This window comes from Rhinopithecus bieti, unplaced genomic scaffold (assembly GCF_001698545.2).
Source record: "Rhinopithecus bieti isolate Rb0 unplaced genomic scaffold, ASM169854v2 scaffold_2439, whole genome shotgun sequence".
Lineage (NCBI taxonomy): Eukaryota > Metazoa > Chordata > Mammalia > Primates > Cercopithecidae > Rhinopithecus > Rhinopithecus bieti.
Genome location: NW_016804232.1, coordinates 2,805,455 through 2,824,393, shown reverse-complemented (window position 1 = coordinate 2,824,393; position 18,939 = coordinate 2,805,455).

The window sequence follows — 18,939 nt, the reverse complement described above, 5'->3', positions numbered from 1 at the left end:
GGAAGGGGAACATCACACACTGGGGCCTATCATGGGGAGGGGGGAGGAGGGAGGGATTGCATTGGGGAGTTATACATGATATAAATGATGAATTGATGGGTGCTGACGAGTTGATGGGTGCAGCACACCAACATGGCATAAGTATACATATGTAACAAACCTGCACGTTATGCACATGTACCCTAGAACTTAAAGTATAATAATAAAAAAAAAAATTCCTATGCAAGAATGTATTACAAACGTATCTCCAAAAACCATGTTTGGATAATGTTGATTTATTAGTACCATAGAATTCCACTAATTAGCACAAATGGTAGGAGAAACCCATTGTGGATTATAGAATTTTGCAAATTAGTGAGTACATAAATAAACAATAAAAATCAGGAGTCCTGAAAAAAAAAAAAAAAAAGATGATGGAGTCTGTAATCAAATTGGTCAGGTTAAAATCTAGGTTCTACTACTTACTATATTTGTGATTTGGGCAAAGTGTTTCACTTTTCTATGCTTTAGTTTTCTCCTTTGTAGAATACTGTTGCTACCTCACAGGGTTGTTGTGAGCATTAAATGAGGTGGTACAGATAGACTCTTAGAACAATGCATGGCATGGAATAAACACCACTATCTTCCTTTGCTGTGCACTGCCTGGTGGCATTCAATATGTGTAGTTCTAAGAACCAGGGTCCTGATATTTTAAAGGATTTACAGTTGAAATCCTCATTTACCTCTCTCTTTATAAACCATAATAATCCATACTTTCATGTGTGATTGGCTATTGCCTAGGACACCCTGGTGTTCACAGGCACACGTTTCCTGAAGACGAAGTTCTCTGTGAAGTCACCGCCTGGTTGTTATTAGCTCAAGATAGTGGGAAACTCGAGAACAAAGCCTTCCTCATTTATCTCTACATCCCCAGTGCCTTACACAGCAACTGGAAAAATGGTAACCAAGGGAAATATTGGCTGCACTGAAAATATATGATTAATTGTGATAATAATAGTAACATTTAGAGTTTACATTGATTTCTTAGCTTTATAATTCCATTTCTCTAAGAAACTGAAAGCGCTCTATAAACTCTGCCAACTATATGGTGCTATACTTGTTTCATGTGTATTTGAATTGAAAAATTATCTCCATTCAGAATGGAAAAAAAGCATTTATTAAATGCCATGATCCACAGGTGGGATGCCCAGTGTGACAGGAATTACAAAAAAAAAAGACCCAGTTCCAATTATCTGGTTCCACCTCCCTCTCTTAAGTACAGCTGGAGTTTCTGAAATACAATGTTTTTCCCTGTCTGGTCTATGGCATCCCTCTCATTCCCCGTGCTATCTCCATGCATACTCAGAATAACTCCATAATCACATTGACAAGCTCTGTTCACACTGATGGTTGCAAAACTTATCAAGACCTTTCTTGATGCTGTTTTTTAGTACTGTTTTATTCTACTTTTTTTTACCCTGGATAACAGTAGCCTCTTAACAATACTTGCAAGGTAATTTTAATTTGGAAGGCTGTTTACCTCAGTGGGAAAGATAAAAACAAATAGGGGCTACTCCATGTTATCTTTTCTTTAAATTGTGTAATATCATGCAACCTTCTCAAAACAGTAGGGCTACACATCCTTTGCCAACTTTTTTATTCCAAGCATATGTGCAAAAATATTATTTATCTATTTATTTGCTTGTGTTTAGCAGTTATATAAACATGAGTTTATTCTGAGCTTTCCCTGGTACCATCCTCAGAGCTACATGGCACTCATTAGGCTTCCTCTTTGGTTAAATACATCTTTTTTCTTTCTCTTTTTTGAAATCTGAGAAAACTTTTCCCAGAAGCTACATGCCCTAAGTGCTCTTTCTGCTTTCTTCTCACTAGGATGACATAAACATTTATTTTCCAAGGCTCTTCTCACTTGCTTCTCACCAGTCACTGAAGAATTGCATGGTGGATCCGATGGATCACAGACTCTGAAGCTAAAGTTTTCATTCTAACTCCCTCATTAATAGTTACTGCCTATAAGACAGTTATTAATCTGAGTATTTACTTCCTCATCTAAAAAATAGGTCTAAAAATTGTACTTCAGTTGGATTTTATGAAGACTCAATGAGATGAGGACTGCAGAATGCCTGAAAGAGTTTGGTGAGTGTTAGCTCTTCTATCCTATTTTGTTGTCTAGATCAAGGCCAAAGTAAACCATTTTCCCGGGGATTTTTCTAGCTTTTGAGTCATAAAAGATTCTTCTGGTTACATCAAGAATATATCAACTGTTCTGCATTAAGACACTACCAACAGAAGACTAATTTCAATTCAAAAAGCATTTTGCTAAAATCTAAAGGGAATTCAAAGATGAGAGAGGTAAGGTTTCTGACACTAATAGCCTGAATACTAGAGTTATAATCTATATTAAGAAAGCATCAGTTGTATCTTCTCTCTCTTTCTTTGAGCAGTCTGTGGTATCTCTCAGAAACACCATTTTTTTCTCTGCTTGCCAATATCCTTTTTAATACACTGTTTAACAAATCAATCTACTTTTAATGCAAAATTCACTTTGTACATTAAATCTCTTTCCTTTAAGACAGATCTCATCTTTTCCAGTGTTGTCCTACATTTTTAAGACTCATCCTGCCAAGCCATAGTGATAGCCGTGATATGGATTTTACTTATATAAAATTGGCTATATTAACCAAATGCCAGTTGCCGAGTTGTTCATGTTACAACCCAAAAAGATAATTTAGATTCTGTAGGATATACAGGTGCCTATGATGAATACCACATAGTGATAAAGGCAGAAATGTATTTAAGAAAAGACGGAATCGGTAGCATGGAGCAAGATACTAAAATGAAGGGGAAGAATAGATAAAAAAATAAAGGATGCGTGTTTGAAGTTGAACATAAGACCAAACAGCTAGATCAGTCACGCTGAAGAGAAGAAGCGGGGTGGGGGGGAGGGGGGATAAGGGTCATCACAAGCTGAGGAGACAGGAGAGCTATAAACTCAGAAGGAAATCAGGAACATAGCAGTCAAACTTGGTCAGAGAAATAAGGGGATCAAGATCTTTAGACAATTCAGGTATTTTCTGAGGCAGCCACCCTAATATTCCCCTCAGTTCTGCCTGGTTTTTAAAGTACCCTTACTCCAGAGTGATTGAGAATTTGTATGAATTCTGAAGAGCTTAGCTGAAGTCACAGATACTGCTCAGGAACTATCTCTCTATGACACTTCTGTGAATTGTGCTATAATGCCCCATTCTGCATCTCAGGTTGTAATTCACCTTCCTCCACAAATTTCCAATTTAAGACCTGCTTGATCAGTTTGGGAAATCTCCTGCCACATACGTTTTTTTCCCTCAAGTTGATGTGAGCTAATAATATGGTACAGTTGCTAAGAAAGTGAACGTAATAGCAGATATTTTAAATATTAATATAAATTTATGGTCCTGATAATAGAACTTCTGGAACTCAGAGTTTTCAAATCTCATCTAAAGTACTTTATACAATTTTGGACTATGATTTTAAGGAGTCTTTCAGAAACTGAAAAAGATCAGAATGGTAAAAGTTCTAGAGATTATTTTGTAATTGAAATATATGATGGACCTGGTGCAATTTTATTGAAGTATACTAAAAGAGAGATGCTAGCTGATCTTGATTTTTTAAAATATTCGCTTATTCAGAGAATAGATTTGTTCTGTGGTATATCAGAAGGTGAACTGAAAACAATGGATTGATATTTTAATGGGGGAGATTAGAGATTTATTCATCAACAACACAGGTGTCAAATCTACCCAATACAGTCTGATCCCTTGAGATATTTAGCATGCATTTTCACTTTAGTGTTCGATTCAACATCACTCCTTGAAAGCTGTTACACATCTCCAAAAGATGCCAGGTGCTACACTAAAAAAAGACGGTCTGATTCCCAGTTACCTTTCCTTATTACCTTTGCTCTTCTCAACTTTCTAAGGTTCAGTCCTTGCCTTGCTCTTTATATTGATGTAGATTTTTTTTTTTCTTAGCTACAATTTTGACTCTTCTTGACAAGTTTGACCCATGAACCCTGTCACCACTCCCTTCCAAGCAATATTTGGTATTCAGGCAGAAAAAAGGAAACTACATATCAGAAAATATATAAAAGGAACCTGCCTGTGTAGGATATTCTACCACCCGACATTTGTAATACCTTTCAAAATTATGACATAACGTCTTATAAATTACATGATTTCCATTTCTAGAGAAACAACTGTCTTTATTATGGGAGAAAATTTAGAGAGAAAATCTTTACATTTTTAGTTGTTTTGACCCAAGTAGAACTATATTATGTTACAAATTAATAATTATTGACATAAAAGTTACAACAATATCTTATTAGGAGTTTTATTGACGGCATGGTAATTCCACACAGGCTGACACGGTTAAGCAGGAATTTTCAGTCTTGCTTTGTATCCATTTTCAAGTAAAGAACAATTCTTAAGTAATATTTAAGGTAACAATTGTGAATAAAATATATTATTGCCCCATTCTCCACTTATCAGTCCTGGCTGTTTTCTTGAGTACAGATAATGCCAGTGAAGTTAGAAATACAGCACTGGCTCTGTATTCAATCCTGGACAAGGAGGCTTGCTTCTCTTGTCTATGGTGGTGGAAAAGAATCAGTCTATTCTTTGTCCTGATTTCACTAACTGTGTCACCCTGAAACATCCCGTTACCCTCCCTGGCACTGTAAAAGCCAGGATTCTCAGCTGCAGCTGAATCTCAGGAGGATGGTGGAGTAATCTAGGACCCAAGAAAAAACTACAGAAACCATGGGAGGAGGCCAAGTGGAAGAATCAGCTGACACCACAGGGCAGAAAAAACCAATATCTATTTTGCAGGATTCCTGGTCTCCATTTCTAAAGTATCACTTGCAGACCAATGGGTTCCAAATGCAGAGGAGGCCACGCCCACAGGAGCGAGGGTGGAGGGCGGATACCTGAGCCCTACTCAGTAGGCCCCGCAGGAGTGGCAGAGGGGCAGGGCCTAACGAGACAGGGGGGCTGGGCGATTGCGCAGGTGGGACCCGGGCCGCCTCCGCCTCAGGTGGCACCAGGGGGCCGGGAGCAGCCGGGGCTTCGCCCTGACTGTGAGGAGAGGCCTCGCGCACAGGCCAAGTGCATTGGCCTTGTGAAGAGGACTTCCCAGGGCCCAGACCGGGTTGGGGACCGTGGTGCGAACCATGCTGCTGCCGGGTCTCTGAGTCCCTGATGAAGGTGATTGCGGGGTGGAACGCTGAAGCAGGTCCTGATCCTGCTCTGGTCCATGGGGCTGTGGAAGAACCATTTTCAGTATTTCTGCTCTCTTCTGGAAGACCTTCGCTAACAGCAGATTCTCATCTTGGACGATGTCCCGCGGCTCTTGTGAGACTGTGTCCCCCAAGCAGTAGTGAGGAAAAAACGGGCCCAGTGGTGGTGAGACATCGGCCCTGGCCCCACCACTAAGTGTGTATATTAACCCTCTTCGAGAACCCTTCAGTATTGTTGTATCTTGAAAAGGACCTGATACTGCTTGATCATAATTCATAATCTACATTAATGAGAATGAGAAGTATCAATAAAAAGGTGAGAAAGAAATGAAAACGATGGAAAAGGAAAGGTTGTGCTTGGAGCTTAAGGAGGATGATAGGCAAAAATAAACAGGAGGACGGGAGTGCCAGTCCAAGAAACGAATTGCCCAAAGGAAAGTACTTCTCCCAATTTCCTCTCAAACTCTTCACTTGTATCCCAAAGGAAATACAAGTCTTTCTGCAGGTTATGTTACCGGGATGTTTGTTTCTTCTTACAGCCATTTATATATATAAATTTAGCCTTTAGTATATATTAAAGATAGAGAGTTAGGGACCAGCTAGAGTGGGAATTTCTTATACCCATTCTGCCTTCTCTGTGGTTTATTTGTTTTGTTTTGTTTGCTTATGTGTAGCCAAGAGGAGCATAAATGTGGGTGCATGTTTCTGAATGATTCATCTGCCAGAGTTGCTAGAACTACATCTTTTAATAGACCAATTATTGTGGTTAGGATTTGGCTTTAGTCAGGTGATGAGAAATTAGATAAATATTCCAGCCAAGCCTGTGTTTTGAAATCCTGCCCCTGGGATTAGAGAGAAAGCCCTGTTCGTATTGATACAAACCTTGAAAATGCATAGAGTTTTGTAATATACCTGCCTCCACCTGTTTATTCACTGTTCATGGTTCTTCCTCTTTCAGATGGGCTCTGAATAAGTGCTTCCTTTTGCTAGCTTGCTTGACCTCGCCAAGCAACTTGTGAGCACAGAGGAAAACATTATAGTGAATTGGAAACTCATGACTGTTCAATAATATGTAATACTGCATATGGTTCGGTTAAGACCCACTTGGGACAGAATTTCTAGTTTTACTCTGTTCTTCATTTTATGTTTTCTCAGTATCATTCTTTATGTTATTTATGCCTCTTAACCCTCAAAGGTCTTAAGTGTCTAAAAAATGAGTAATAGGGCAAGTAGAAATTCTCAGAAAATGTCTTGTTTTCACAGATGAAAATGTGACTATCTTTGGACATCTTCAGTAATTTAAAAATTACACCCCACTGGTTGAGAAAAAAATTATTTAAATTATGGCCCCAAGCATGTTCAGACATCATTGGAACATGAGGCAAGTTTTAGAATTGCAAAATAGCTCTTAAATTTTATTTTATTTTACAAAGGTTTTTTTTTTATTATTATTAAATACTCCCTGTCCTGCACCCCTTTCCACATCATTTTTAGAATGTTCTCTTGTAGTGACAGTTAGCAGTGCAGTTTCATATGGCCAAGGGGCTCACAAAATATTCCACTGGAGTTTTAGGAGCTTAATTTGTGGCATAAATCTCTGTTCTCAGGCCTCTGCTCTCAGACCCCACAAGGCTGTCAAACCATGTCTGGAAGGCAGTCGGACTTAGTTATAAGTTTTGGCTTTTGTAGCACTTCACGTGACTCTGAGACAATTGTTTTCCACTGGATTTCAGATGAAGCTGTTAGTTCTTCAGGAGTCCCCCATCTGGGTTTCCATTAATCTTGGTAATAGGCTCAAATCCTTTCACACTCGTGCTTTGTCTGAATGTGTAGCAGAGTGATGGTAAATGGAACAAATTACTAACTTACTGTTTTCTGGTATCCTTACTCACAATACAAAGTCTTCCACAAAAGATGGTACCTTGTGGGTGGGATTTGTAAACAGGCCATAGCAGGAATAGCTCAAAGAGATTAAACAAAAATGCTTAGTTTTGTATTAAAGTACATTTTTCTAGAAAGACATTTGTGTTTGTGTGTTTATTGAGGTAAACTTACATGTGGAGAAATCCACTCCTTTAGGTGTACAGTTCCTTTTGTAAAAAAATGCATATCTTACATAAACCAAAATCTATCATTTTTATTTATAGCACCAGTACAAATTTTTAGCAACATGAGCAGTCATATAGCTGCCACCAAGATATGTCTATCACTTCAAAAAGTTTTCTGTGTCCCTGTGTAACCAGTTCCCTTTTCTCACCCAAACTCCCACCAAGCACTGATCTGATTTCTGTCCCCTAGCTGTGACTTTTCTAGAAAGTCAAGTAAGTGATTTGTACAGTATTTAGCCCCTTTTGTGTCTGGCTTCTTTCATTTAACATGATGCTTTTGAGATTCCACAGTGTTGGTACATGTGTCAGTAGTTTATTCCCTTTTTACTTTCAGGTATCATCCCATTGTATGGATGTGCCACAGTTGTTTGTTCACTCCTCAGCAGTTTTTTTTGGTTATTTCTAGTTTGGGGTTATAAAGAAAGCTACTATAAACATTCATATACGGGTTTTTGCATGGACAAGTGTTTTCATTTACCTTATGTAAAATGCCTAGGAGTTGAGTTTGTGGATTATATACTTATATGTTTAATATCATAGTAAACTGCCAAGCTTTTCCAGTGTGGCTCAGCCATTGTTGCATTCCCGCCTGCAAGGTCTGAGCATTTCAGTTATTCCAAATCTTCACCAGCACTTAGTATTAACAGGTTTTCTGTGTTTGTGTTTGTTTTGTTTTCTTTACCATTCTATGTGTGTAGTGGTATCTGATTGTGGCTTCAATTAGAATTTGCCTAGCACTTAATCATGCCTTATGTATGTGTGTACCTGTGTGCATAGGCACGTATGTTTATTTTAGGGCAGGTGTTACAATGCACATAATGTCTTATACAATGAGGAAATGTGTCAGAACCCTACCTTGGGGGATTAAGTTAGGCTTAGTGGGAAAAGTGAGAGCTTTGGAATCAGGTAGATAAGGGTTTGAATTCTGACTATTCTTTCCTGATTTTTGAGGTAGCAATGATAATACCAGCTTCATACAGGTGATAGAAGGATTACATAAGGTAATGCATCTAAAGCAGCTAGCAGAATGCTGCATTCCCTTTTTACTCCACGGCAATACTGGCCTTAATACATGTGAATCTTCTGGAAAAATATCCCCGTTTACAGAAGTCTGATGTCTGAAATTTCAGGTGTCAAAACCTTCATCTCTTGAATGCACTAGGTGAAAGAGGAAGTCTTTGGGAGTGGGGAATGGTGTAAAGGGAAACGTAGCGACCCTCCAAAGAGTCAGTTGTTTCTTCCTCTAAGGTGTTGTGTGTGATTCAGCACATATCTTCACCATTGTACTGTTCTTTAATTCACTGGGGAAATAGCTGCCTTTGTTAGTAGACAATGTGCTTCACAGGGATTGGGACTATGTGTTATTTGCCTCTGTATCCCTCCTGGGTAAATACTACATCTGGCTGGGATCACCTGGTACCTTAGCATTTGCTGTTCTGCTGCCTGAGGACTGGTGGAAGAAAACAATGGTTTCTTATGGAACTGAGAGCAGCCAGTGTTTGGATGTTTAAATTTGTGTTTTGTCAGAGGGTTAAGGGTTAGTGTCAGGTTTACATTTCTCTAGCTGGTGTTTATGTACTGAGCTTGGCAAGCTTAGCTGTACAACTCCATGAGGCTGTGGGAGAATACGTATTTCTCCTCCTTATTACCCAAACCAAGAGCACATATAGTTCTGCTGCTCCAGAACTCAAGTAACCCAGGTACTCCATGGAAACCTATCTTTTGAGATGCAGGATGAAACTGGCTCAAACCCTAAACCATGTGCAGACAGAGCTTTGATTTTGCCAATTCTATTTGATTCATGGGTTGTTATTGATATATCATGTAGACCTTTCTATGTCAAACCCAGACTGTTTTCAATATTGCCACAAAAACAAACAAACAAAATAAACAACCACAAACCTGAAATTTACCACATTAATATCACGGCAACAGAAACCACTTAAAGGTAAACATTAGACATACCCATGCTCATAAAAATCCCTGTTTCTTCAAATTCAGTCCAGCATTCTGCTATGTTGCCCAGATGTCTTTCTTTTGCCTCTCTAGAGTAAACTAAACCAGCGAATCTTTCTCTTATAAAAACCAAAAGATTATTTCCATTTTATTATAAATGATATTTCATTTCTCTTTGTTCTCAACTCTCCTGTGTATGGATTTTCATTTCTATGGTTCTGGTTCTAGACTTCATCACCTCTTTTCAGACTTTCCTATAGCCTCATGTTTACATCCTTTGAACACCACAAGATGTCTTTTCTAAAGTATGCATGCAGTCAAACTTTGAGGGCAAGAGAATGCCTCATGTCCCTTGCTTATAAATTACAAGTTTCTTGCAGTTGATACCTAAGACCCTTCACAATCTAGAGACAAATTACCTTTTTTCCAATGAACTTTTCAACTTAAATATAAGAAAATGATTCAAAACTCTAATGTATGTCCCTAAGCTACCTCATTTTGTGAGTTTAAGACCAACATTTCCAAATGCCTTAGAGCTGTTCCTCATGGATGTCTTACAAACTCTTCAAAATCAAAATGTCCCAAATAAAATTTGTTATTTTTGTTATTTTATCCTCCTAAAACAATCCTCTAAGGATTAGTAAATGATAGCCACGTTGATAAGAAGAGATTGATATAACTTAAACAGAGTGAATTTGCTCTCTAATGGCTCAGGAATGAATGACTGTGGGAATTGAAAAGAATTCTGAGATTAACTAGAATATTTTCCTGTTGAATTTTTCATATTTTGTGGTGGCAAGAGTTATCTGGTTAAGTAGATTTTAAATTTATATAATTGGTTGATTGATCAATTGAAACTGACATATAATTAGCTAGTTAAATGCTCCATCTAAGATAGAAGCATCACTTGAGTAACCTTTCTAAACTAAAAAAAATAAAAATGACAGGCAAGTTGTTATGCATTGCTTTAGGGAAAGCTATAACACCACAGATTTTATAGCTAGAGAAATAATGTCCTTCTTAATACCCCTTTTATACAACACTGGTTGCTGGGAAAAGGTTTGCATAGCAACAAAGGGACCTTAAGGAGCAAATGAATTGAGACCGCCACTCCTATTTTGAGTTTCCACATTATTCGATATTTTATGATGGATTTAGAGGGATACATATGCAATTCATTGGCAAGAAAGGAAATGAGTGCTTTCTCATGTTCTTCATCCTCTCCCAACCTAAAAGAATGTCAAAAGAGGCTTTTGTGATGAAAGGGAAGGAGTATGGACTGAAGACTGGACCCAGAGCCAGAGCCTACCTTGTCTGTCATGTGGAGAGTTGGCCTGAGAATAGCATGCAATTGACCCTGACACCTCCGGTGACCCAGCTGGGCTGGCATAGTGGGTGTTTGGCAACAGTGGCTTAGCCCCAGGTCCCACGTGAATGCAAATTAATAAGGTAACATACATTAGTAATTAAAGGCATAGTCTGCAGCCAGATTGCTGGCTTCAAAACCTGTAAAAAGCACGTTATTTCTCGGCGCTTCAGTTGACCTCCCTAGGACATCGGGGTACTACTATTGCATATTCCCTAGGATTGTTAATAGAATAAAATGAATTAATACTTGTAAAGGGCTTAATCTGTGGTGTACATAGTAATTGCTGTATGAGTGTGAAATAAAAGGAAGTCTCAGGAAGCCAATGGTATAGAAGCCTTGATCAAGTATGTCATCAAGGTGGTCAGACTGCCTTCTCTCTAGGACCCAGAGTTGTTTTGCAGAGATTAAAATATCATACATTTCAGTTACCTAATAAATGATATTGTTCTCCTAAAATACAGGTTCATTCTATTTCCTTGTGTTTGCATGGATATTTTAAAAGTTAGAATCTACAGTAGCTCTGAACTATTATCTGGCAATACAAACATTTTTTTCCCAGCAATGGCTTTTAAACCAATTACACAAATTTAAATGCAGATGTTTTGGTAGTGTTACATAGTCTGTGTCTTTGGGCTTGTGTGTACAAGTACTCAGATGTGTGTAAGTCTAGCAAATTGAAATCCCTGTTTATAATGAACACCAAACTGGAAAAGTGGACTGTTCTCAGAGTCTTATCCCATTAGAACTGACATATAATATTCATTCCTCTGTGTTGTTTTGTGGTCTGAAACTGGGCATCATCCCATCTTGTTAACCTCAGAGATGCTATCAGACGTTTGGTCATCTTCTTTCACTAAAACTAAACACTACTTTTCCATTTTTAAAAATGTGTTGGTGACCCCTTCCAGTAACCATGATGAAACGACAACATCAGGGAAATAAACAGCATTAGCAAATTCAAACATGGTGTTTTCCTTCAATTGCTCCAGGCATCTGAAAGACTAAAAGAACTATTATATTCCTAGATAGCTTTGGCCTCTGTAGGAAAACAAGTCTTGTAAACTCATGAGATTTCTGTGTTTGGTAATCATTCTCAGCAGATCATTGTTATAAAACAAAACAGGGTATCTTTTACACCTGAAACATATTTTTGCAAAATAGGTATGCTTTATCTAAGCTATGGAAAAAACCTCACCATTTTATTACCTCACTTATCCAAGGATCACTTATTTCACAGCTCAGATCTCAGGAATATTAACACCGATCTGAAATTAACCCTGAAGTAGCCAATCACAACCCCAAAGTCCATGCGCTTTTTTCATGTCTCAACTTAGCACCTCTCTACTCCTACTTTAAATCCAGTCCCAGGCTGGGCACAGTGGCTCATGCCTATAATTGCTGCATTTCGGGAGGCTGAAGTGTGAGGATCACTTAAGCCTAGGAGTTGGAGATGAGCCTCGGTCACATAGCAAGACCTCATCTCTACAAAAAAGAAAAAAGAAAAAAGAAAAAAGATTCAATTTCACTAGTTGGAGAACCTGGTTTCTCAACTGATGCAGATTAGAATTCATGTATTTCAGGAGGGTGGGGCCAGAAGACATAAGTGTTGTCAGCTCATCACCTGATTGGGCTTGATCATGCAGGAAAAAGAAAGAATAGATACAGCATGGGGTCATTGAGTTTAAGGGTAGGTAACCATTATAACTCAATAACACTAAAGGATATTCTATAGACTACTGAGCACGTATGCCTTCTGTGTCATTGAAAATATCACAGTTACCCTGATTTGATAATTACACATTATATGCATGTAGCAAAATATCATATATATTCATAAATATGTACAGCTATTATGTATCAATAAAAAAGGTTTAATTATGACTAGCATAATTTTAACACATTTTAGGAAGTTTCCATTAAAAATATTGGGGGCAGCACTGGTTTAAAGTGGCAAATCCACTGTAAGTGAAAGATTTGCTCACATTCAATAGTTCATTCTCTGTAACTATCTTGTGCCTATGGTTCTAACGTGGCCACCACGAAACATATTCATCTAAGTGTTTCCTAGTATTTTCTACCACTTTTTAAAGTCAGAAAGTACAGGACTAAGAGCTGTGTCATATAAAATATTTTAACAGGATAAGCTGAGTTTTAGTCTATGAGTTTGTGGATTTATTTTTGAAAGACTCCTCGGTTTATCTAGAATTTCACCTATTTTCAGTGTCCCAAAAGAGAAGATGGAAGATGACTCTCCTCCTCCTCTACTGCCTTCTTCATTTTGCAACTAATACATAGTCTAGAGGCTCTGTGTGGTGCTTTCTTCTTTCTCTAAGTCCACCCTTGCTTCATAGAACGGAAAAAAAATTGAAAACACACAGCATCAATGCAGAGACAGCTCAAAGCATGGGCACCAAGGAAGGCTGTCCTTCCTGGAATATACTAGAAAGAAAGATGTGAAAGAAGTGGTGACAATGTGGGGTCACTTGCCAATTGAAATCAGATTTCAGAAATGATGGCTCAATCATATACATGGGATCTAGGATGCCCAATTTTGTAAGGCTCAGGAAAACTCTAGATATGCAATTGCTGGGCCTGTCATAAACTGATACGACTATTGATTATTTCCTCTAGTAATGTACAGTGTAGCAAATAGCACTCCAACAAGTTCAAGGGCAAGACCATGCACGTTAGGGATGCATTCAGATAGGCCATTTGTTTTGTAATTGATTTTGCTTCTCACAAGTGTCCTTACTACATCTTGGTAGCATTTTCTTTCGTAGTGTCTTTAGAATATAGTTATGGCCTTTAGAATACAGACGAACATCAGTGGACAGAGTAATGTCACTTTGCTTTACACAACTTAAAATTGTCTTTCCTAGAAGATATGAAAATACCTTTACTAAGCACTTTAGATTTCTTCCTGATGTTATTTATAGTTACCAATATCATCCCACATCCAAATTACTGCTGTACAAGAATCATCATACTAACCCTTTACCCTTACTTGTACAAGCGTGATAATCACATGTCCTTTCTTCACAGTGATTTTCAATGGTCTTAGAGAACACCCAGATGATTTGAATTGTGGGACATGTGGCATGTAGTGTCAGCATATCCACTTGCATTCTGAAAACTGATCTTTATTTCAGTTTCATTACTTTATGTTTCTTGTTGATGGGTCTTTTCATTGTTGTGGACCAAGCTTAAGGATGTGTATAGGTATTTATAACTGATTTGTTGGTGATGGTCTGAATTGAATTGCAGGGAGTCAGAAGAAAACTTTTGTCTTAGAATTTGTATAAATGTATATTTAATTATAATTTTAATATCTTTAGCCTTTCACAGAACAAGCGGCCAGCAGAAGCAGCACGTTTTCCATCATGGGGTCACCAAGTAGGTAGTGAAGGTTCATTAACGCAAGCCTTGGGTAAAACCGACTGTTCACCATTTTTTTTGCTTTCTCTGAGACAGGGTCCAGCTGGTATCCCTTCTGGCCTCGAACACCCCTGTGTGTTCTCCTCCTTCCTATCGACCCATAATCGCTGCCTAAGGAAATGTCTGATTTCAGTTTTCATCTCTTTGTATGAATTTAGTGCTAGGTGTTACTCATATTGTGGAGGCAAAATTGATTGACTGGTCTCCTACTTAAAGTATTTCAGGCATAACTGAAGGTGGGAGAGGGGGAAGAGGGCCTTCCCAGTGACCCAGGGGTGAGGCCAGCCTTGATAACAGGAGATCAAGTAGTCCAAGGTGAGGGGAAAGAAAATCTGAACCAAACCCACCAAATATGCATGAGTTTGGTAGCATTAAATTTTTTCATAGAATTTTCTGTACTAAAATTGGCAGGCTGAAAGCCAGATTTATATTTATCTCTTTCCTGTTACAAACCATCCAGCACTTCTGTGTTTTCAAAGTGAACTTGATCATCTTTTATAGCTGCCCATCATTAGGCTGGACAATTGCATTAAGGGCATGGATCAAGGAGTGATTTTACATCCCTGAATTGAATGTGGCTGCATGTGTACAAGCAACAAAGAGATAAGTGCAGGGCGGGGGGAAATTAATGACTAGAGGATAAAAGACAGTCTGCTCTTCACTGGGAAAATGTTTATCAAATAACTTGCTTTTTTATTGATATAACCAACTGCTGTGAACAATTAGATTGTGTCTCAGAACACGTATTACACGAAAAGATTTTTTGATACATTCGTAAAAACGTGTACATGATCCCATTATCTGATTGATCTGAACACTTCCTAAACTGAACCCAGCTTCCATTTTCAGTCTCATCTCTAGGTACGACTTAACCATACACATGTATTTGAGCTCCACGCTTCTCAAATGAGACAGAATGGCATGAACTCTGAGATAGTAGTTTGTAAAGGCACCAGGGCATACACAAAGCCCCTGGATGAACTTGGTACATCATCTTGGGGTTTCAAATATTCCTCAAGAAAAAGTAAATAATTCATATAGTAAGTCAATTGAAAAACATTGTTTATAAACAAATACATGTATAGTTTGGAATAGAATGCCAGAAACCATTTTAAAAAAAGGAAAAAACTTGAAATTCTGCTTTGGTAAGGTAATTTCCATCCTCACCACAAATGTTACATAAAACCTTTCTACTCTACTCGTATGAGTACTTGAAGCCAGATACCCGAGAAGCACTTTACTAACTAGGTCAGATAATTCACAGGTTCCAGAAAATTCCAGAAACTTGCTTATCTCTGCATCTTTGCTCGTAAGTTTCTTCCAACTGGAACCCTTGGCCCATCATATTTTCCTGGAAGATCCTTACTTAAACATTGGGTCTGGATCAAAAGTTTCCTGCTTTAAAAAATAGAAAAAACAAAAGTTCCTTGAACATATCTCATCCTAACTCCCAGAATAAATCCTTCCTTAGCTATGTCCCAGCCCCTTAGCACTTTTTATCAACAACCCTCACAATATTACTCCATATTATGATTACTTATTTAACTTCCTCTCCTGTAGACTGAGAGAATTTTAAGAGAAGGGACAACTATTATTTTGTTCTTTGTATCTTTTATACATTATATGCCTAAAGCGTGTATCGGGTGTTTCTTGAATGAGGAATGGATTTCATTAATCAAATAACAATGGCATAGTCATTGGTCCTCACAGGTGGATCCAGTCAAGTAGGTAGGCTGGTGCCTTCTGTGAGACTATGGTTAGTGTATTACAGATGGCAAATATTTTGAAATCAGATAGATCTGGGTTTGAGTCCCAGCTCTGCTAGTTCCTATTTGTGTAAATTTGATAAGTTATTTATCTGAGTCTTAGTTTTCTCATGTTCAAAATGAGGATATAATAACTGCTTCATGGTGCGGTTGTAAGGGTTCTGGAATGATCCCTGCAAAATGCGTGGCACCTAGTAGGCAGTCGGTATTGTTTTCTTCTCAGTATCTATTGGTCCTTCTCTACTTGACATAATTCGAAGGGTAAAAAAATGCCTAGCTGTGTAATCACTGCTTCCCAATGAATTGGGGTCCTAGGATCTGGGGTCAGGAGAAAAAGTTGGCTGGTTAACTGGATGACTGGGCAGCTGGGGCCAAGGATAAAGTAAATGAAACATCCTGTCCACAATGGGAGGCAAAACAGTGACAAATCTGAAGCCAAAGATCTGCAACCAAACATCCTAACTAAAGATTCTAAACCAGACACAGTGGGCTGGCTAGAGAAACAGATCCCCCTGGAAGCATCAATAAGTCTGGGGAACAGACTTCCCTGGGAGCAGCTTTCACCAACCTCAGGAGAAAGGAGGAGTCTGTTCATGTTTTTGAGCTATTTAGAGACTCACCCCAGAGTACAACCCCAGGCTCTGAATCTCCACAACTCCCCTTTCCTAACTCCACCTACCATCCTAAATTAATCTTTCACTCATCTCCATTAACACTGGTGGTTTTAATACAAAGTTCATTAACATTTGATATTTATTTATTTAGGATAATTGTATTCTATATAATGTTGTATAATTGTATAATGCTCTATATAATGTTGTATAATTCTGTATAACGTTGTATTTTCTTTGTTGGTGATTTCTAGAAATGACCACTTTCTGCCTGATTAGTAAAATCTGGCTTAAGAGCAACTTGACATTTGATCAGATTGTTTTCTCAAACTTAAAGGCGTAATAACAACATCTACTCTCAGTCAAGCAGAAAGTAGGAGCTTAGTGGCATAAGGAGAACAGGTGAATTTTGAGAGAAAAGTTAGTTGGCGGGTAATTGGAAATGAGGCATTGCCTGAATTCTGATGGGATATTATCCTGTGATGATGGGTGGAAAAAGGTGAGCCCTGAACTACAATGAGTACCAGGAGGAATTACAAGAAAAGCAACTGCAGACAGATAATGGAAAAATAACATCTTGCCAAGGATCTTTTCAGTTTATACAACTCATTGTGAGATTAGGGGGCTCTGCTTGGACCCCAATTCACCATTCCTTATGTTGAAAAGAGGAATCGTTCATCCACCCCCCAGTAGGCATGGATTTAAGAAAGAGTTCAAAGGCGGTGTTTGAAGAATTCCTACATATCCCTGCCCTTTTTCTCTACAGTTTCACACATGAGTTCCAACTGCAGCCCATTTGGTGTAATTCTATGTCTGCACCACTCCTGTCTTTGCTTTCTTTTGCATTCTCTTTTCTCCTTCCATCTCCCTCCTGCTTCACAACATTGTTGGTTGTGTCTATGTATCCACAGATGACACAGCAAGATGAAGCTCTGTTTCCTTCCAAATATCAGGGCACAAAAGGGTAGAGAAACAACTCCCCTTTCCTAACTCCACCTACCATCCTAAATTAATCTTTCACTCATCTCCATCAACACTGGTGATTTTAATAGGAAGTTCACTAACATTTGATATTTATTTATTTAGAGACAGGGTCTCACTCTGTCACCCAGGCTGGAGTGCAGTGGCATGATCACAGCTCACTGTAACCTCAGCCTCCCGGACTCAGATGATCCTCCCACCTTAGTCTCCCTAGTAGCTGGAACTACAGGCCGGCACCACCACGCCCAGCTAATTTTTTCATTTTTTTTTTTTTTAAGAGATGGAGTTTTGCCACGTTGCCCAGGCTGATCTCAAATTCCTTGGCTCAAGCGATCTGTCGGCCGTAGCCTCCTAAAGTGCTGGTGATGGCAGTGGCAGCCTGTCTGGAGCAGCTGCTTTAGGGATGCCAGCTGCAGCAGGGTTTGTGTGGTCAGGGCTGTACACTCTGTGGAGCCAACAGGAGCCCCACCCCCTTCCTAGTTGACAGGACGCCTGGTGGTCCCAGGCACAGCACAGCAGCCCAGCCGTGGCTGTGGATCCAGGCATTCCTGTGTTCTCAGGGCCGGGAAACCCCATCCCCACACAGGCTTGGAAGTGCCTATTCCCACTGCCTGGCCTCTTCTGCTCCTGGCACCAGCTCCAATTGGAGCAAGGTTGAAGCTAAGCTCAGGTGCTGCCGAAACCTGGCCAAGTGTGTGTGCACTCAGAGCAGCACTGACACACCAGCACCCTCGCTGCCTCTGCCCCCCTCTGAAGCTTTGGGCACCAATGAGTTCAGGAAAGCAGGCCGCCAGGGAGCTGAGGACAGCTCGCTGAGGGCCTTCAGGCACCCCTGTGCCCAAGCAGCCAGGGCATAGAGGACAGCATGATGATGGAAGACAGGCTCCTGGGTGGAAAGGGCAGGTCTCTGGTGAAGACTCACCTTCAAGCCAGGGACAATTGAAACCTGGGGGCCAGGTTGTAAGCTCTGGGTGGTGGAGTCCACAGCCAGGAGTGAGAACTTATGGTGCTTTTTCTGGGCCTGCCCACTGTAGCCCATAGACCACTTAGCACGCACTTCCTCCATCTGAATCCATAAAATCCCTGGACTCAGCCAGATTCGCACAGACATTGGGACTGCCAGTTGTGGGAAGGAGCTTTCTTCTTTGGGTGTCCTCCAATCATTGGGATGACCTGCTTATGGGAAGGAGATACCCACCACAGGTCTCCTCTCCCAAGAACTGTTCTGCTGCTCAGTGAAGCTCCTCTCTGCCTTGCTCACCCTCCAGTTGTCCAAGTATCTAATTCTTCCTGGACACAGGACAAGAACTCAGGACCTGCCAAATGGCAGGACAAAAAGAGCTGTAACACCAACAGGGCTGAGACATGCTCCCCTCCCTGCTCTTTGCTACCTGCGAGCGACAAGGAGAAGGGGAGAAGAGCTTTAAGACAAACAAGGTGG